Here is a 20222-nt window from a genome sequence, read left to right as displayed (position 1 = left end):
TAAAGTGCTTGAGGATATACTTTAGCTCCTCGTGATGACTATTATGATTAGTATTGGGGAACTTGGCAATTACCCCACGAGGTCAGTGCAGCACCCCCACTCCCCAGATGAGGATACTGAGGTTCACAGAGAGTCAGCAGTAGAGATTCTTATGGAGAAACTGTATCTTTCCACCCTCTGCCATGCGTTGGTCTCCTGGGCCCAAGGCAGACTGCTCCCACACCTTGAGCTCCCCCACCTGCCTTCAGCTCTCCTTGATGGGGCCCTGGAGCCCCCTAGGCCCTGGGTTTTGACGGGCTAGTTTGGGTTCCCGGCTATGGGGCTCCTACAGGTCCCTGGGCACCCCTCAGCAAAGCCCCCAAATGGTGGAAAGAAGGCGCACCAGAGACCTAGGTTCAAATCCCAGCCCTTGCTGTGTGACCTGAACATGTTATCAACCTCCTTGTGCCTTGGTTTCTTTTTGTATGATACAGGTGACAGTGAGGGAGAAGAGAGGCACTGAAAGGGTCTTAGTAGCCGCAAAACATTCAATAAATATTAGGAGCCGCAGCGAGAGAAGCAGTGTCCCCTCCTGCATTCATGGAACCTCGGAATCTGACCTTATTTGGAAACAGGGACTTTGCAGAAGCAATTAGTTAAGCTCTTGAGACAAAGTCATCCGAGACTTAGATGGTCCTAAATCCAATGACAAGTGTCCTTATAAGAAGAAGAGAGGACACAGGGACACACACAGAAAATACGGTGACATGAAGATGGAGGTAGAGAGTGGCCTGATGCATCTATGAGCCAAGGAACGCCAGGGTGTGCCCACCCGTGCCAGAGGCAGGGGAGACGCAAGGGATGGCTTCTCTCTTCAAGTGTCCAGCGGGGACTGACCCTGGCAGGCCCCTGACTTCAGCCTTCTGCCCTCCAGAAATGCGAGACCATACGTTCCTGCTCTAAGCATCTAGATGGTGGTAATTTGTCGCGGCAGCCACCAACTGCCATAGCCTTCACTGTGGTACTGCAGGCTCCCAGCGTCTCAGACCCTTCACCGCACAGGCCAGCTATCCTCAGCAAGGACATCCCCTTCTACAAGGGGACAGCTTGAGACCACTTGACACCAGCTCAACCTGCCAGTGACTGAGCAGGTCTGGTGGGGACCCAGCTAGGCCAAGGCTTTCTTCCCCACGCCTTGGGACCTCTGAGCATCAGGGCCCCAACCTGCCCACCTGAGACCTGGCAGTGTAGCCCCCACCCCCAGCCTTGGCCCCTGGTCACTCCTCTGGAATGCTCTGGCCCTGAAGAGGTTTCCTGGCTGTACACAATGCTTCTAAGGCCTTAAAAACCCTCCTGCTTCCATCCCAGGGTTCTCCACTGGAGACCAGGGCAAAGCCTTTAGCACACCGCCTCGTGGCAGGTCCTCGTGGAAGTTTTTATCTGTAGCATCATCCTTTTTTTGGGCGGGGGGGTAATCCTACAGTAACCCTCTGAAGCGGGCAGTTTAGGTACCATGTTCCCATTATACAGATCCCCAAACTGAGGCTTAAAGAGGTAAAGGGACTAGCTTCCAGGCCCTGGGCTCCCCCTCAGCGAAGGTGGGTCTCCAACTCACACCTTCTGATTCTCCATCCAGACACATTCTGGTCTCCAAGGCTTCCATTTGCTGGGCCATAAATAGGCACCACACCCTGAGCTCAGCACTGCAAGTCTATTACTTCTCCGTTTTTGCCTCACGTCAGCCTGAGAAGCAGATTCTGTTACCCCATGGTCTAGATGGGACTGAGGCTCCACCCTACTGTCTCCAACACCAGGTCTGGTCCCCTTTCCCATCCACCACCAGCTCCTACTGAGGGGTAAAGCCAGCCTGTCTCTGTCCAGGGGGACTTTCTCCTTGCTGGGAGAAATCCCTGGAGGTTCAGGTTTCTGGCCCTGAAGAAGAGAGCAGGGTACAACGGGCACCCAGATTCTCAGTAAAACCTGCACCTTGCTTCCCACATGGCTCCATGTGTTCGGGGTGGGGGGGAGGCTGCCCACCCACCACAATGTGTGTGCCTGTGGCACTCAGCTTGGTGGCAGCCCCTTGGGAGCTGAGGGCAGCTGAGAGGAGCACTGTTCTACGCCTTGACCTTGCACCTACTATGTGTCGCGGCTTCCCACACAGTATTTGAAATATTCCCAACATCCCTGCTTTAATTCTATGGTTTTAGAGAAGAAAGACAGGTTTAGAAAAGGAGCAGTCATTTTTCCCAGAGTCACAGGGCTGGGGAGAGGGATTCCCGGACCTGAACCCCAAGGTCCACGCTGAGGACCAAGATCCAGGCCTGCTGGGGAGGTTGCGCCTTTTGAATGAGAGGGGTTAGGGGTGGGGAAGGGCTGGTGAGTGGGAGATGAGTTTCCATCTCACTCTGCCATTGTCTTTGCAGAAGACTCGGTTTCCCCAGGTGTGACAGGTCTGGGTCCCCGTCAAGGCGATCTCATTCCAAATCCCCTCAGCTCCCTGGGGGAGAAGGGTGGAAACCTTCCAGGATCTGAGAACATGTAGCTCGGGACTTCCGGAGTTACAAGGGGAGGCCCAGCACCTGTCCCACTAGGTGACCACTAGGGCTTGAGACTCATCAGCCCCTTTCTCCCTCTCCTGACCTTGGAGTTGGCCATGTCCAGCAGCAAGATGCTCCCCTGCTCTAGCTCCAAGTCCTCACGCCAACACAACTTTGAGCACAGCACTCTACAGTGACCAAGGCTCCAGGACAGTCAAGGGATAAGGAACAGACTCATGTGGCCACAGGTGAGGAGACTGAGGTACATGCAGGGAACTCAAATGACTTGCCCAAGGTCACACAGCTGGTCAGGAGCAGAGGCTGGGGCCGGGCGGCTCATTTTTTGATCTGGTGTCAAACGCCTGGCAGGGACCAAAACAGGCCCCTGCCACTTTTTTGCCTGGGACCACGAGAACTTGGCAAGAACCCAGTGCTTCAGGGAACACGGTGTGACCTTGGGAAAGTCCTTTCATTTGGGTGGGCTTTGGTTGCCCTCTGAAAGATAGAACTTCAGAATGCAGGTGTCTGCTTTGGATTTCTGAGTGAAGCGGTGGCAGAGCGGTCTAGCTGCAGAGGACAGGACGGCAGCTGCTCATAGAGAGCTCTGCCTACCACCCCAGGACACCCTCTGCACCCCTGCCTAGAGTTTTGCCCCCAAACTCCAAGTTCTCCGTCTACTGGTTCCCAGGATGTTGGAACTGGCCTTATCCCAGAAGGTCTAAGTGGGTAGGCCTGACTTCTACTTCACTTCTGCCACTTTCCTGCTGTGTGTGACCTTGAGTGAGTGACTTCATGTGTCTGGACCCAGCTTCCTCGTCTGGGACATGGGGATGACAGCACTGTGGGCGGCCCTCTGGAGGCGGCATGTGCAAATCAATGAGCTCGAAGAATTCTAGCTGGGTTTCTTCCCAGGTCCTCTGACCCCTACCTGTGGCTGGGTGAGGAGGAGGGAGACGGGACAGTGGGAGAGCAGACGCAGGGGCCAGCACATGGCACCAGCCACAGAGCTTTTTGCCCTTCTGGATCTGGAGAGGACTATGGGGGACGCTGGGGGCATCCCAGGCCCCTGCTCTTAGAGACCCCACACTAGTGGGCCAGTTCCTGATGCCAGGAAGGGGTCAGCCTGGCTTCTGGTGGTTGGGCCCTGCATGGGCAGCAGCTGCGCCCGCCCCCTCCCTGGTCTCCTTTCCAACTCCAAGCAGCGATCTCTGCAGAACATCAATAACCCGAGATGGCCTTGCTGAGCCCCTCCTCGGCTCCCTGGGAACGTGAGCTGGCCCGCTCTTGAGGCCTGTGTGATCCTGTGGGGGCCACATGGGACCCAGCATCCCTCTATCCCCATGGACAGTCCCCTAAGGGGCCTCTCCCCAGTGCCCAGCAAGCCACCTGCACTCCCGGAAGCTGAGGGGTGTGTGTATGCACGCAGCATCTGCAGAGGTGCTGCAGCTGTGTGCCCGTGGCCGTCGTGTGGCGTGCACAGCTGACATTCACCTGTGGGCACATTCCAGCATGCGGTGCACCTGCCGGTGCAGGGACAGGCATGCAGATGGCACTTGAAGCTCCACATGTGTGTGCCTGTTGTTTTCACACCTGGGTCAGCCCTCACACCAGCACACTCATTGGTGGCTGCTGCTGCTGCAGGGCTCCATGTGCAGGCTGCTGCATCCTGTGAGGGCTGCAAGCGGGTGTGAGCCGCCCAAGTTCACAGGTGTGTGTGTGTGTGCTCGTGAGCGTGCAAGTTGCATTTGCGTGTGCTGTGTTCTGCATGCAAGCATGTGGCAGTCAGGGATGTGGGCTGTACTTGCAGGTGCTGGGGTGTATTTGTGAGCGCAGGCATTTCAACTGTGTGGGTGCTATCCTTGTATCTGTGGGTCTGAGTGCATCTGTGGACATGCATGTGTCCTGATGTGAACGCCACTGGGGGTGTGAAGGTGGCTTAGATAATGCGGGCCATCCTCATCTTTCCTGGACCCTCCATCTCCCAGGAGGGCTCCCCAGAGCTGCAGCCCCTTCTTGCCACTGCTCCTTCAAGGAAGTTAGCAGGCGGAGGCCCCACAGCCTGCCTGTGCTCCAAGCCCCCTCCTACTGCTCACGTCAAAGGAGAATTTCTCCGGATGGCGCCCGCTGCTCCTGGAAATGCCCCGAACGTCAGCTCTGCCGCCTCCCAGCAATTTGGAGAACCATGCAGGAGAGAAGGGGAGCCCCTAACACACGGAGTAGTGTCACTCCAAGACCCTCTGCCCGCCAGCTCGCCTGCTCACTTATCCTTCTGAAGGTCGAGTCAGGTGGAGCCTCTTCGTGGGGGCCCCCAGGGCTCCCCCAGGGCTCCTGGGACCCTTGTCTGATTGGGGCAGGCCAGCCACAGAGACCCCTCCCATGAAACCTGGGTGAGCAGCGGACAGCTGTGGTGTGGAACAGCCACTTGGCTTAAAGGGGGTGGCTGCAGGTAGTAGCCCACCCACTGCAAGTCCTGAACCCCTTGGCTGCATTTCCTGACCCTGCAGGGGGCAGGGAGGAGCCCCAGGTGTCCTAAAGCTCAGCCAGATGCCACAGAGGCTAGCGAGGAACCGGGCTTCCGGGGCCAAAAGTGCCAACTCCACCACCCAGCATGATTGCTGCAAAATGGCCAGGCCACCCCATTCCTACCACCCTGCTGCCATGGAGGGAACTTGGGGACACGTCCCCAGCACCACATGCACCGGATGGCCTGACCGAGTGACCTGGCAGGCACACAGCAGCCCACCACAGCAAGGAGACCCTTCAGAGGAGCCTCCGGCTGCCTCTTTCCTGGGTCCCTGGCCAGGGTGGGCAGGGGGCACCCTCCTGCCCTCTTCATCTCCCTGGGACTAGGCTGAGAGAGGAGGACCTTGCTCCCCCGCCACCGCCACCAGCTTGCTAGCCCTTGCATAACATCCTTTGGGGGGCAGTTGCAGTCCAGAGGCTGCCGGAATCTACCTGAGACTCCAGGCATCCGTCCACTCCTCCGAGGCCCTCCTGCTCGGGTCCCCAGCATTCCAGCCCCCCCAACCCCCAACATACAGACCCTCACACTCGTGTCTCCCCCAGCGGCGGCTCCCAAGGCAGCCTCAGCGGCCGCCAGATAAACAAGCCCTGCTCCCCCCTCCCCTCCACACCGCCACCACCACCGCCACCACCATCAGCAGTGACAAAAAAAAAAAAAAAAATCAAATGAAATGAAACAAAATAAAAATGGGTGCGGGAGGAAGGGGAGAGCGGAGTGGGGCGCTTTTTATTTTTTATTTGCTCATGCCGGGGAGGGGGGATGCCGGTACTTACTTGGCTACGAAAATCACCACCAATCCTGCACGGCTTCCAGGCGGGCAGCCCCGTAATCGCGGTGCGGCAGCTGGTGCCGCGGCTGAGCCCAGCCGGCGTGCCCGGGTCCCTCTGCAGACTGTACCATCCTGCCCGAGCGGCTGGGGGGGCGGGGGGCGGAGGCGCGGCGCCGGCTCTAGGAGAGCATCGCGCCCGCAGAATGCAATCCCGGGGGAGGGGGAGGCCGCCCTCGGCTGCCGGAGGCTGGGGGAGGGCCGCGGGGCGGGCGGCCGCTGGGGGCGCTGGGGGCGCTGGGGGCGGAGAGTGCGGGGCCTGGGGGCGGGTGTGGACCGAACCACCGCCGTGTTGTTGGCGGTTTGAATTCCTCCCGTGGGAGCCGGAGGAACCAAAGCTGGCAGAGTCCCAGGAATATGCCCGCTCCCCAGGAGCAAGAGGGAATGTCAAGGGCATGGGGAGGGGAGGGGGGGCTGAGCGCGAGGGGAAGGGGTCCCCAGAGTGGTGCGAGGAGAAGTGGGAGCAGAGCGGGGGCGGGGGGACAACCGGTTTGGCTTTAGATAGCCCCCGAGTCATCCTTTACTTTCTGGGGACTCTTAGGTTGGGCAGGGGCTCTGGGTCCCCCCTCTTTGTGGCCGGGATGCCCCCCCCCGACCTGGGGGCAAAGGTCGCCTGGGGGAGAAGCGGACTGAACACAGCCTAAATCCGTCTGTGGCTGCAGGGCTCCTGGAGCAGAGCCTGCCGCCAGCTCCCTGCGGCCACCTCAACATTCCCTCTGCAACCGGCCCCCAACTGTGTGCACCCCACCTGCCCTGGGAGGGGGCCAGGACTGGCAGTAGACCCCCCTCAAAGGGTCATTCTGTGGCTGCCAGGGGCCCACCAGGAGGGATATACGCATGTGTCTGTACTTCCACGTAATCTGCGTCAAGTTGGGGGCTGGCTGCTCTCCGGGGCTGACCATGCCTGGGGACCCCAGGGATCCCCTAATGAGGAGCGTGAAAGAATGGAACCCCCAGCCAGCTACCCACTTCTTCCTGTCTGGTCTCTGGTACGTCTCTGCCCCTTTAATTCTGGGCAGGTGGGATCACTACCCTAGGAGCAAGTTGGGAGGTTAGGGTGGGAGAGGGGTCTCTCCATGGTTCTGAACCCCCCCTCCATTGCCCTGTCCCCCTTTCCCAGGGGTGCTGTGCTGGAGGGAGGGCACAGAAGGTGGGAGAACCTTCAGGATGAGTGTCTTGTGGCACCTGTCAGTGTGGAGGGGGTGCACGGGGGGAAGGGGCAGGGTGGGGGCTGCCCCAGGAGCCAGTCCCAGGCTGAGGCAGCTCCTTCTCCTGCTCCCATCCTTTGCCCACCTCTGAGCTGCCCGCCCAAGCGTCCCGCGCTGCCGCTCCATCCCTGGGCTGGCACAGAATATCAATTTGTCTCGTTAAGCTGAAAGTCTGCACTGCACCAAAATCAGAACCCGGCCGTGTGCGGAGGGGCCGCGGGAGGGAGGGCGCCAGGAACGCCCATGCAGGGCCCACCAGCAGGACCTGCCGACAGCCCATTTCTGCTCAGCCCCCCAGCCCCACCCAAGGGTCCCATCTGCCCCTGGCAGTGGCTTCAGTGTACACAGGATGCTGAGAAGCTAGGGATGCTGAGCCCTGGGTTGTCGGTCAAGGTTCTGGGCAGGGCTGTGGTCACAAACCAGGGAGGGTCTCCTGCTGGGGTTCCCCCAGAACAGCCCAGGACCCCCATCAGAGAGACCCCTGCCCCCACACCAACAGCCAGGGCCTGGCGGTTTCCAGAGCAGCCTCATCCTGGGTGTAGGAGGGAGAATTCTACCCTTTTGCAGGGGCAGATGGGGGGATCTGAATAGCAAACCTTCCACGTGGACTTCCAAGTTGGCTCCATCCCTGATCAGCACCCCCCCCCCAGGCCAGGGCCAGGCCAGGTGCCACCCACTCCCCAGACCTGCAGACAGTGCTACTTCCCACGGTGGGACCAAGGGAGGGTGCTCTGGGATGGCTGGGGTGAGCATGGGCAAAGGGCAGGGGGTGAAAGGCCCTGCGGCTCCCATCTGGCCAAGCAAACATGCCTATGCCAGGAATGGCACCATTATTAGTGCACCATCTTTGCCAACTGTGTTCTCTAAGTACAAAACAAATAGCCCCAGAAGTATCCCATTATGAGCCACCACCCTTCATCAATACGACCCCTCTGTGCCCAGCACCCTTGACAGTTTGTCAAGACCACCTGCAAAACAGTAAACCATTTCATTCTTACAAGTACTGTGGCCACCCAGATGAGCAGGCCCTGTGTGGCTCAGAAGAGTGTGGTGGCGAGGGTGAGTCTGCACAGCCAGTGAGGGGTAGACTACATGTGTGACCGAGGTGGTTTCCAGCCCAGGGTTCCCTATGTGGGAAAGCCAGCTGGGTGAGGGCTGGCTAGGAACTCCGTATTTATCCACTTGGAAGACTGTGTCCTGTCTGCCCAGTGGGCTGGGCCTCACCAATAAGGTACCAATAGCCAAGCTCTGAGGCCCTAGCACTGGCCCCAGGCCAAGATCCCATCTCCTTGGCATTCTAGGCCCTGTGTTCTTCCAAATCCAAGTCCATACTTCAGTAATGCATGCTACCTATCTGCAGAAGCAGCCCAAGTGTTGAGTTGCATAGTGTTTCCTGGAATATACATACTCTGCCTCTAGGCCCATGAACTCCTATTCATCCTTCAAAGTCCAACTCAAATACCCCTTTGCTGAATAGTCCTTCCTGATTCCACAAACTGAGTGGGCTCCTGCCTCTGTCCTAGCTCTGACCAGGATGGCCTGTCTCTCTCAGCTATGACTACATTGGATGTCTCCAGGGTCTCAGGTGCTACCTCCCAGCAAGTGGTAGGTACCATAGTCAAGGCTTGAAGAGTTTGCTGCTATGTGATTTTGAGTCACCAAGTGCCAGACCCAGAAGGACCCTGAAGCATGCATACTCAATCCTCCCATTTTACAGGTGAACAAACAGAGGCCTCAAGAAAAAGCTGTAAGGTATTGGCCTAAAGTCATTCTGAAGGCAGGGCTGGCCACAGGCACCCATCTGCTGTCCCTGCCCTGCCTCTTCCTGCAGCACTCATATGTGGGTCATCTGACCTGTCCTTCCAGGATATGTTGGGGGACGGGGCGGGCAGAGGTGTTGGGAAATCAGACAAACAATGGCGCTAGTGTTGCAACTCTGGGAAGGTTGGAAACGACAGGTCAGGGTCATTCACGGGGAAGAGGGAGGAAGAGGCAGGGGCCAGCCAGAGGGTCACTGACAGTTCTGTCCCAGTCTGATTTGGCTCAGGGTGGACACACTGAGGGTCAGGCCTGGGGAAAGGTACGGGAAGTTGGGGAAAGGGGGAGGGCGCCAGTCTCATTTGGTTTTTGGACAGTATTTAGTTGGCCAGATCCTGTTTTGTCCCCTCGGGAGAGATCTCGGGGCTGGGGCACAGGGCCAGGGTGGGGAGCTGGGGCCAGTCTGTTGGGGCACCTCTGCCCAGGAGAGATGGACGAGGTAGGTACAGACAGGTCTGAGGGAGGAGGATGGGATGCAGGCAGAGGCCGGCAGCGTCACTCTATGAGACACAGGCTCTGGGTTTCCTGGCTTCTTACAGGAAGCACAGGGAGGGGACTCACCCACACTTGAATTTTTTTTTCTTGGCTCTGGGTCTTGAGACATGTGGGCAGGGGGCCTTGGCCGCTCTTGGGTGGGGTTGGCAGCTGCCACAAAGAGTGGCTAGGTGGCCCCTCAGGCGCAAAGTCCTTTCCTAGGGCCCTTCACCTCTCTCTTCTGACCTCCTCGGATCACCCTCGGATCACCCTCAGGTCTGTGGGCATTTCCCTGTTTTACAGAAGAGGAAATGGAGACCTGGCGACCTCAAGGATTTGCTTCAGAGTTCCAGAGCCAGTGAGGGCCAGAGCTGGGAGAGATCACATCTGCCCCGTGCAAGCCCCAGGCCCTTCCCTCTGCTCCTGCCTGAAGTGACCCAAGTCTGAGGCAACCATTCATGATCTCCTAGATCCGTGACCTTGAGGAGCTGTGGCCACACACTACAGGAGACCGATGGCCTAGCTTGTCCCAAATCTCCCCTCCAGCTGAACTACCTACTCCTAGGCCTGCCAAGTCCCCAAATTCCCTTAGCCAACCAGGTCTGGGGTGGGGACTTGTGGCCTCCAGGCCTAGGTTCAACTCCTAATCCCTGTTTCATGATGTGTGACTTTGGGCAAATGACTTGATGTCCGAGTCCCAATTTTCTCATTTGCAAAATGGGCACCACACTGCCTATTTGTAAATTAAAGGAAAATGGCAGCTGGTGTTAGTAGAAGAGCATGGGTGGGGCTCCCCAGAAGGCCTCTGGGAAAATGCTCTGTATATGATGGTTCTTGGTTACCACCAGGCCCCCAAATGTCCCCTCCTGCTATTGGTTCTTGTTTCCTCAGTGAGGAGGTGCAGGCCTGGCTTCTGGTGAACTCCAGACAGCCACCATTCAGGTCAACCTGTTCAGGTCAACAGGGCCTTCTGCACGGTGCCCAGTGTGTGGCCTTCGCACAACCCTGAGAGGTAGGTCCTCCTTTATCCCCATTTTACAGATTAGAAAACTGAGGCACAGCAAGGTAGCTGTGGGCATGTCTCCGGGGCCACACAGGTCAGAAAGCAGCCCCGGGAGAGCCCACTCCAGCCTCCCACCTGGGCAGGGCAGGTGTGTGGTGATGGCTGCCTCTGCCTCCCTTTTGGGAGGCCAGAGGCCAAAGTCAAGGGTTTGAGTTCACACAGCTGCTGCAAATGGAGCCTGTGAGGCCAAGAAGAGAGCTGAGCACTTTCCCTCCTGGGAGGACAGACAGTCTGGGGATCAGGAGCATCTGGGAGGACTGCCTGGGGGAGGCTGCCTCTTCCAGTCTCATCCTGCCACCCCTGCAGGCTAATGCCACCCTGACACATCTCACACCTCCTGACACCGCCCATTCCCATCCAGCCACCCTGCCTCCTCTGCTCTCCTGCTACCGACCCACCCCCTGCAGCTTTAGCGGGCTCTAAATCCCCTTAAACCCTTTTTTTGGCCGCCCTGTGTCATCTACCAGCGTAAGTCCCAAATGCCTCATGACTGTCTCAGACCTGTCCCTCTCCCCTCTGCCCCACACCAGCCTCCACTGCTCCCCAAGCACACTCTTGTGTTTCCACACCTCTGGGTCTTGGCACGCCGCTGCCAGGAATCCCTTCCTTCCCCCCACTTCTGCCCAGCAAACTCCTACTCATCCATCAAGAGCCTGCTCCAGCAGCTACTCTTTCATGATGACCCCACCAATGCCCTGCCCCCCAAGCAGAATTTGTCTTAATTAAATTTTTTTTTTAAATTAGTAATGGGAATTAACCCAGAGGCACTAAACTGCTGAGCCACGTCCCCAGTCCTTTTTATTTATTTTTTTTTATTTTGAGACAGGGCCTCGCTAAGTTGCTGAGGTTGACCTTGAACTTGCAATCCTCCTGCCTCAGACTTCTGAGTTGCTGGGATTACAGGCATGCACCATGGTACCTGGCTCTGTGTGTCTGTCCCTCTGGGTAAGGGATTCCTAGTGGACAGGAAATAGTCTCACTTGCCTGTGGTACCCCCAGAAGTGGGCACAGAGTCTCAATTATTTTTATTGGTTGAACTCATGAGTATAGGTTTGTTGAATGAAAAACCAGCCCCCCTAGTAGTTTTGAACTGTGTTTGCATCTCTGTAGCTTTGGAAATGTTTTTTGGAGTCACTGAGGAGCCCTGGCCTAGGATTTGCTATTTTCTGAGCCTGTTTATGAGCTTTGGGAAGAGCAGAAAGTAACCCCAACTTCAATCAAATACTCGTGTTCAGAGATGTCTTAACTGGAATTAGGATGTTGGAGTCCAGGGTTGGATTCCTGGCAAGATGAGCACTCAGGGAGGAGTCCCTGTCCCTAAATGCTCCCTCTCAGTTACCTATGGCCTGACATTCCACCATTAGTGATTCATTTCTTTGGATCATTCAGTCAACAAATCTTTATTCAGCTCTCCCTGGAGGGGAGGCACTGTGCTGGACCCTTGAGTTGACATTTAAGTGTGTATGTGCTACTTCTCCTTCTGGAAGGAAGGAAGAAACAGAAGGGGTGGGATATGAGTAAGACTGGAGGACTGGGCACTACTGGGATCATTAGGGATCAAATAGCCACCTCAGTCTCTGTCCTGTCTGAATAGCACAGAGGCCACGTGGTGTCTTCTGAGCATGCTCACACACCCCCACACCCCCAACAGCCCCGCTATGTGGAGTGTCACTACCATCTTACCCATGAAGAAACTGAGTTTGGAGAGGGGAGGCGATGAGCCCAGGATGACAGAGCTGGAACCAGCATCAGAACTCAGCCCTGCCTGGGCTGCTCAGGTGCAGGGGGCACTGGCTCACCCCTTACTGGTGTCCAGATGGCCAGGGCTCTCAGAGCCACCACAGCTCTTCCTTGCCACTCAAGCCCCACCCTCTGGGACCCAGGGTGGCCCATGTGCCTCTTTGTCCTCCACTGTACAGGCAGCAGGGGTGCAGGGGTAGGTGCAGAGAGCACGGGAGCTGGGGCTGATGGCCTTCCACAGAGCCCTGCTCCAGCTGATGGGCTGTGTGACTTTGGACAAGCTCCTCAACCTCTGGGGCCTCAGGCTCCTCATCTGTAAAATGGGCAGGATGCTGTGTGCCGCCTGCCTCTCCGTCTGCTCATTTGTTCAACAAATACCCATCGAGCACCTTGTGCCCAGCTTCTGTGCTGTGTGCTAAGAAGACGGTGCAGAAAGAAAAGCTCCTCCTGGGCTGGGGATGTGGCTCAAGCGGTAGCGCGCTCTCCTGGCATGCGTGCGGCCCGGGTTCGATCCTCAGCACCACATACAAACAAAGATGTTGTGTCCGCCGAGAACTAAAAAATAAATATTAAAAAAATTCTCTCTCTCTCTCTCTCTCTCTCTTTAAAAAAGAAAAGAAAAGCTCCTGGTTCTTGCTCTCAGGAGGGGTTATAGACAGATGTGAAATGAAATGATCAGGCAAATCAGGGTGTATTTACAGAGGGCTCTAAGACACCATGGAAGAGGCTGTGGGTATGTTCAGAAGGAGACCGGATGCCTCTACAAGAGCAGCAGGAACCATAGAGGGTCTCTCAAGGGGGTCATGACTCAGTAGGGCCTGAAGGCCGAGCAGAAGCTCACCAGGTTAAAGGAGGGGGTGGTTTCTTGATGCTGAGAATGGCATATGCAAAGGCCCTGAGGCTGGAAAGAACTTAGGAATTCAGAAGAAATGGAAAGGAGGCCTGAATGACTAGAAGGAGAGAGTGGGCAAGGGGCAGAAGAGAGGTTGGAGCCAGGCACACGAAGTCCTGTGATCAGTTTATAGATTCCCATTAGAATTGTACACCAAGGTCAGCCACCTCCCACCAGCCACCAAGGTGCAGTCACCTCCCACCTTCAATAGGCATTGACGGAAAAATTATGCGTGTCAAGTGCTCTTTGTTTAGAGTTTCCCACACATGGACTCTTTTAATTCTCCCCAAGACCCTTTAAGGTCATTCTGGTCACCATTCTCCATGGTGAGATGGAGGCACAGAGAGATCACGTGATTTGGTCAGGGTGGTCGCGCTGGTGAGTGTACTTGGGATTTGAATTCTGAGACCCTCCCTGTGCTTCATTTCCTTGCTCTGGGTCTGGGTCCTGCTTGGGTCCTGCCAGGGGGTCCAGCGAATGGCCCTGGGGAGCAGAACAGAGAGGAGGTGGGATGGGGGCCAGAGCAGGGCCTGGAGGGGGAGGATAGGCAGGAACTGGCTGCCCTCGGGAGACTGGGGTGCTGATGCGGCCTTGCTAGGTTCCTTGAGGTCATCCCCACGGGAGTATTGCACATGCTCCCCAGAGGCTGCTGGGGCCCAGAAACTTCTGGAAAGTCCTTCTTGGATGCGCCTTTGGGCTGGTTTATGGGGACAGGCTTTTGTGTCCCCCCAGCTAGTCCTACTCTTCCATTTTACAGATGGGGGTCCCAGGGCCCAGACAGGGGTCACCTCCTGCCATGGACACAGCAAAGCCAGGGTTGGGAGGTGAGGGCTTACAGCCCTTCAACCCCATAAGAAACTCCTGTTACTCTGTGGGGCCTCCTTGCTCAGAAACCGCCCTTATCAGATGTGCTGTCTCCCTGGGTGGCCCCCTCTGCAGGCCCTGTGTGGATGAGGATCCCCAAAGGCTGGGCCAGCTCTCTCACTAGCCCACCAGCAGGCAGCCCAGGAGGCGAGAGGAGCACTGGGCCAGCCCAGCAGAGGTGGGACAAACTGTGGGGGACAGGAAACACTTGGGCCTCTTCCCTCCAGCCCTCCTGACCCACCAACCTTCCAAGGCTGGTTTGCAAAGACCAAACAAAAGCAGGACATGGGACGCTCTTGCAAACCAAACAGCTTCTCAGATATAAGGTGTTATTTCTTTGGGGGGGCACGGAACATAAAGCAGGGTCTTGGTGATCAGAGAGAAGTAGGATTGAACCCCAGCTCTGTCACGTATTAGTAGGGGGCATTATTGAGCTGGTCACAGGGCCAATTTGAACTTTAGTTTCTACACCTGTGCAAGGGGAATAATGATAACTGGAACTCTGGGAGTTCTGGGAGGCATGAATGACTGATGTGTTTGTTTATGGCACGTAGTAGGTGCTCAGCCAAGTCTAGCTTGCTTCTCTATTGTTTCTGTTCTGCAAAAGAAGCAATGCTTTCAAATTACAGAGCATCCAGTCTTTGGTTTCAAACAAAATTAAAGAGAACTTCAGGGTAGCATTGACTCATTCTTCAGCGTTAACTGAGTACCTATTACATGCCTAGTGGTGGGAGACAGACTCAAGCTTGGCAGAAAGACATTCAGTTGCAAAGAAGTACGGGGAGGAGGAAGGGTTTGCGGAGCCCAGTGGGCTGTTGAGGGGTGCATCTGCCCTGAATAGAGGGGAAGGTCACATTTCTATTTTGATGCTTCCCTGAAAGGGCATCTGCAACCTCCCAGGACCTCCCCCAATGGTGGCAATCATCTCCCTGTGACTTGGTGGAAGCTCCCAACTGCCAGAGCCATAGATGAGCTCACCCATTGGCCTCCTTGACAATTGAACCCCTTCACCTTTCTAAGCCTCATTTCTGTCAATCACATGCCGCTCATAGGTACCTCAGGCCTGAGAATGAACTGAGATGCTGCCTGTAAAATTTTTCTCTGCTATGTTATATGCACCATAAATAGTCTTTTAAAAATTACCCACAAGGCCTTCCTCTGTTCCTTGAAACTAGCAGGCCACAAGTAACTCCATTTTGTGGCATGGCTTCGAGCGTTCTGGAATTGCTGGCCCTGGCTCACAGAGTCAGCTGAGCACATCAGTGACCTCATACTGAGCTTACACTCTGCTTCCATGGGACTGTTTACCCACAGAGACTGGCTAATACCATAAACCAGGACACCCACCCCCAGAGAGCCTGCTGTTAGCCATGTTCCAGCACACCACAGAGCCTGGGCAGGACCTCCACACAGCTGCCTGGAGCCCACTACCTTCCGGGTCTCAGGGCCCTTTTCTGCCCTGATTCCCTCCACCTCCTCCCTCCGGGAGATGGCTGCCCTGGCCCTGGCCTGGCCCTGGTTTTCATCTCAGTGATGCCGATTTCTCTTATCTCTCTTGCCACTGATTGCCGATGGTCCTAAAGGGATTTCAGTGTCAGATGAGGTGAACCTGGTAAGGCATTGCCCTAAAAATCTACTGGCCACCATCTCTCTCCTTCTCCTCCTTTATCCTTTCTTGCTGCTGAACCCAAGGGCCCCTCCCCAATCCTTATCCTTTCTGCCTTGGGTGCCCCAGATAGTACCTCATTTAAATTCTCCTCCTTGAATCTCCAGAACCCTCAACACCCACTCCTTGGACCTTTCCACATCTAAGGTTCTTCCTCCAGTCCCGAAAGTTGTACCAGCCCTAGAACTGGTTTGGTCCTTCCTTCAGCCTGTGTGGCACTGGACAAGTTACTAGACCTCTCGGAGCCCCAACAGCAACAACAGCAGTATATGCTAGGCTCTCGCCACATGCCAGGCACCATCCCCACAGCTTGCCCTGTTTCCCTGTCTGCAAAATGGGGGCAACCCAGGGCCTCACCCCGTGGAATTGTGGGATGCTCTCCAGCAACAGATTTGTGAAATGGGCTTGCTGATGGAAAGCGGCACCCTAACGCTGTTACTCTACTTTGAAGGGCAACGCTTGTTTAGATCTACAATTTTTAGATGTGTTTAAAAAAAAAAAAGTGCCACAGGCATGTTATTTATAGTCAGCTCCCATACAGGTGTTGATGGTTCCTAGCCTGCTCTGCTAAAAATAGCCAACGACAAAGGGCAAGTCTGCTCTGCCTACCTGAGGAATCTACAAAGAGCCAGGCTCTTGATTCTCTGCCTTAGCGATGGGAGCACTCCTGCCGGCTGAGGGCCAGGCCGCAGCCCCTCCAGTGAGTCCTCACTGGAAGACCTGGGCCCACCGGAGGAGCTGGGGGAGGCTGGGGGAGACTGGGGGGTCTCTGGACGCCTGCTAGTGTGTGTCACTGGGCAGGCATGTGCTGGCCTTGGTCACCTCTTCCCCCTGCCTGGTGAGAGGTGATGGTGGAACAACTGTAGATTAAAGGGGAGGAGAACTGGGCCTGGCCCCTGGGGTGCAGTGTGAGCCTCAGTTTCCCCACATTCAAAAGAGAGGGTTGAAGGTAAGAGGCATGAGAATTTGCTCTCGATCGAAGATGCACACAGGCTCTGTTCTTCTTTCCCTCCCTCTGGCCTGCAGACCTGGGGACTCAGGTAACGCTCACCCTCTGGCCCGGATAATGGCAACAGAGGTGATGGAGATACTCAGCCCCTACCTGTGCGGTGACTCACCACGCAGGCCCAGGCGGCCGGCAGGGGGAGTAAACTCACTGAGTCCTGGTCACCCTGCTGGGGAACCCCTTTGTCCCCTTCTGACAGATGAGGGAGGAGACGGAGCCCAGGGAGGCGATTTCATATGCAGTCTCATACCAGACAGTGCCAGCTCCTGGCTTGCTCTTGGCTCCTGGCACCAAATTGGGCCCAGTGGGAGGGGGACAGGAGGACCAAGAGCTTGCTTTGTCCACAGCTGAGGGAGTGATGGTCATGCACAGGATGACCCTCCTGCAGGCAGGGAGTGGCAGTGGATGGTCAAGCTGTTTCACATGGCCTTACCAGTTGGAAAATGGCAGGGAATGGCATTCCAGGGCTGGGCATAGAAGGTGGAGGGTTGGGGTGGGACTCACAGAAGATGAGGACCTCGGAGGGGAGTGCATGCAACCCCACAGCACAGAGGCTCACTTACCAGGAGCCAGAACCCCTCAAACCTCAGTAGTGATGTTTGGCAGCCCCAAAGTAACACTGCTATAGCTGGGATCCTAACCTACCTTGAAGGCCCATGTGTTAAAGGACTGGTCCCCAGGGTGGAACTCTTAGGAGGTGGTAGACCCTTTAAGAGGCGGAGCCTAATGGGAGGTGCTTAGGTCTTTAGGGGGCATGCTCTGGAATGGGTCCCTGGAATTCTGCCCCTCCTCACTGGCTCCACGGTGAGAGGTTTTGTTCTTCTCTTTCTCCACAGACCTGCAGCAATGAGGGCCACTTAATCCCAGAATGGAACCTCCCAAATTGTGAACTAAAATAAACCTTTCTTCTTTAGAAGTTGATTATCTCAGATATTGCGTCATAGAAACAGAAAGCTCGAATATGCACACACTCAAAATTTGTCTTTGAATCAACTCCTTAAAAAAATACCAGACACCTATTGAGTGCCATTGGCCCTCTGCATCCACAGTTTTCCATATCTCATATCCAACCAACCATGGATCAGACATATTTTAAAATTGCCTCTGTACTGAATATGTACAGACCTTATTGTTTCGTCATTGTTCTTCGAACAATGCAGTCTAACAACTATTTACATAGCATTTACCTTGAATTTGGTATTATAGGTCCTCTAAGGGTGACTGAAACCGTAAGGAGGATGTGTGTGGGTTTTATGCAAATTATACCCATTTTCCATAAGGGACATGAGTACCTATGGATTCTGATATTTGTGGGGGTTCCTGGAACCAACCCCTCTCAAACACCTTGGGATGACTGCATTATCTTAAGCCTTCAGAGTCACAATATCATGAATTCCCTTGCAATGTGTGTTTTTCTTCTAACACATTAAAATAAGTGCACAGTTATTAAAATAGAAAGGGTGGGTCTGGGGATGGAGCGCAGTGGTGGAGCACTTGCCTAGCATGTGCGAGGCCCTGGGGTCCATCCCCAGCACCACAAAAAATGAAATGAAATGAAATAAAATAAATAGAAGTGAGAACTTACTCATCCACCAAAGTGAGAACTCACTCACCCACCAAAATGGTAGTTCTGCCCTTTGGAAACCGTACCCATGACCTTGGCCCCAGGTGGGTTTCAGGGGGACAAACCTGGGCTACAGAAACACCTCTCAGAGCTCAGGGGCAGGAGAAGCATTCCTGGGGGTCGCTCCTGTACCCATGAAGGGCTTGGTATGCACAGCCCCAAGCTGAGGGGGTGCCTGCCCCTCAAGCTGGGGGGGGGTGCCCACCTCTCGCCCAGCCACAGCCTCTTGCTGGCCTCAGCCCCCCTGTTTCATTGGGCCCGGGGAGAGCTCGCTCCTGGACACACCCGTCCCCAGCCAAGCGCCGCTGCGGCCTGTCGTTCTGACCTCAATGACTAACACACATTCCTGGCCTAGTTAGAAAGCCCCTCGCCTCTCATATTTATAGCCACCTCCCGACTCCACCTGGCCTCTGAGGGAGGCTCCACCCTTCCTAGAACCTTCTTTCTCTATATCTTCCCTTCCCTGAGCCCTGCTCTTTCTATAGGTCCTGTCACACACTCCTCTTTGAGCTCAATTTCGTTCTGGGTGACCATGCACAAGAGGCTACCCCTCCTTGAAAGGAATCTGTAAAATGGGAACCCATGTGTACTCACCAGACTAGGCTATGAGGAGGATTAAATGAGGTCCTCATTCTGAAATTATAATGGCTAATGTCTGGGAAGAGCCCACAGTGCACTAGACACACTCAGTTAATTCCTACTACAGCCCCAGGTTGGGTGAATGGTTGTTACCATGTCTGTGTTGCAGAGGACGAAACAGAAGCACAGAAAGATTAAGCAACTCACCTAAGTTTGCACAGCTAGCTGAGATTCAAACCAGACTCTAGAGTCTACACATTGAACTTGGCACAGAGTGGGTCCTCAGTCATACAATAGATTCGCCACCATTTGTTTCCTGCCTTTGGGGTCTCCTAATGACTTAAGCACATTGCTCACAGTCTGCAACAAAGTGCTTGGGGTGGGAACAAATAAGGAAGGCCAAGTGCAGGTCACGGACATAGTCCGGTCAAGATAGTCCTCTTAAGGAAGTGATCAAGAATGTGGCTAATGAGGGAGCGCAGCAGGCCGGGATGAGAATCACAGCTGGGAAGGGTGGCCTTTGACAGAGGGGGATCTGAGGCCCAGAAAAGGACAAAGCAGACAGGCGTCCGGCAGGGAGGGAGAGGTGCTGGGGCTGCAGGAGCGGGGACCTCCGTCCTGGTCCTCACCCCACCCCGCCTTCTTTCACCCTGGAATCCAAAGGGGAAAACCATCCAGCACATTTTTTCATGTAAAGGTTTTGGGAACTTGTATGCATTGTCCCACGAATGGGTGCAGCTGTGAAAGAGGATTCAAGAGGGAGAAGGAATATTGACCGTTTGCACGTGTGCCCCGTGTGCAGCACTGGGCCAGGCATGTCGGAGTCACTTATTCACTCAACAAACACCTCCACACCAGCAGTCGGTGTGACTGCTTTATACGGGGATCTCCTGCTCCAGGACACTCAGCAGCAAGTGAGCCAATGCAGGGGCTTTCGCTTACCCCTGTGGGTGCAGGGACAGCCCACACTCCCCTAGCCACACAGATCTGGCTACACCCTAACCTGATGGTACATCCTCACCCTGACAAAGTAAGAAGGAGCAGCGGGAACATGCCCTTTCTTTAAATTCAGCCCTAAGATAAAACCGTTTTCAAATTCAAATGAAGCTCCGAGCCTTGGTGGTTTGGGGATCATGGAATTGAGAGAGGTGTCGGGCTGCTTGCCCTTACCCAGAAAATTGATGGCCGACCCTGATTTAATTAGCTTTTTCTTACAGTGATTTAAGGAAGCCTGTAATTAGCCCAGGGCCCGCAGGGAGAGGCCCCGGGTGTTGGAGCCAGCGCTGGTGCAGGCGGCAAGGGAGGGGCGGGGGCTACTTTCAAGAGGAGACTCCGGGCCTTGCCAGGTGATGGAGGTTGGGGGGACACCAGCTGCCGAGGAAGTGTGTGGATGCAGCAGGAGAGGCAGGGGCTGGAGGG

General features: G+C 55.4%; 1 protein-coding gene and 1 long non-coding RNA gene across 11 annotated transcripts in view; one reads left to right on the top strand and one right to left on the bottom strand.

Moving 5' to 3' along the window:
* Atp2b2 (ATPase plasma membrane Ca2+ transporting 2) overlaps positions 1-20222 on the bottom strand; it is a 351907-nt gene that overhangs the window by 155009 nt on the left and 176676 nt on the right. The window contains exon 1 of one of the 10 annotated variants that reach the window (XM_046425450.2): positions 5817-5970. The exons of the other annotated variants lie outside the window; for them this stretch is intronic. The gene's annotated coding sequence lies outside the window, so the exon portion shown is untranslated. Of the gene's footprint in view, positions 1-5816; positions 5971-20222 lie in introns of those variants that run through there. 10 annotated transcript variants of the gene reach the window in all.
* On the top strand, positions 6487-12753 carry LOC131423442 (uncharacterized). The gene is made up of 3 exons (XR_009225037.1): positions 6487-6858; positions 8601-8682; positions 9673-12753. It is a non-coding gene; the product is annotated as an uncharacterized LOC131423442 (long non-coding RNA).

This window comes from Marmota monax, unplaced genomic scaffold (assembly GCF_021218885.2).
Source record: "Marmota monax isolate L192 unplaced genomic scaffold, Marmota_monax_Labrador192_F-V1.1 WCK01_AAM20220418_F8-fsc00028, whole genome shotgun sequence".
NCBI classification, from domain to species: Eukaryota; Metazoa; Chordata; class Mammalia; order Rodentia; family Sciuridae; genus Marmota; species Marmota monax.
The sequence above is the reverse complement of the archived record's forward strand: the minus strand, read 5'-3'. Positions and strand labels throughout refer to the sequence as shown.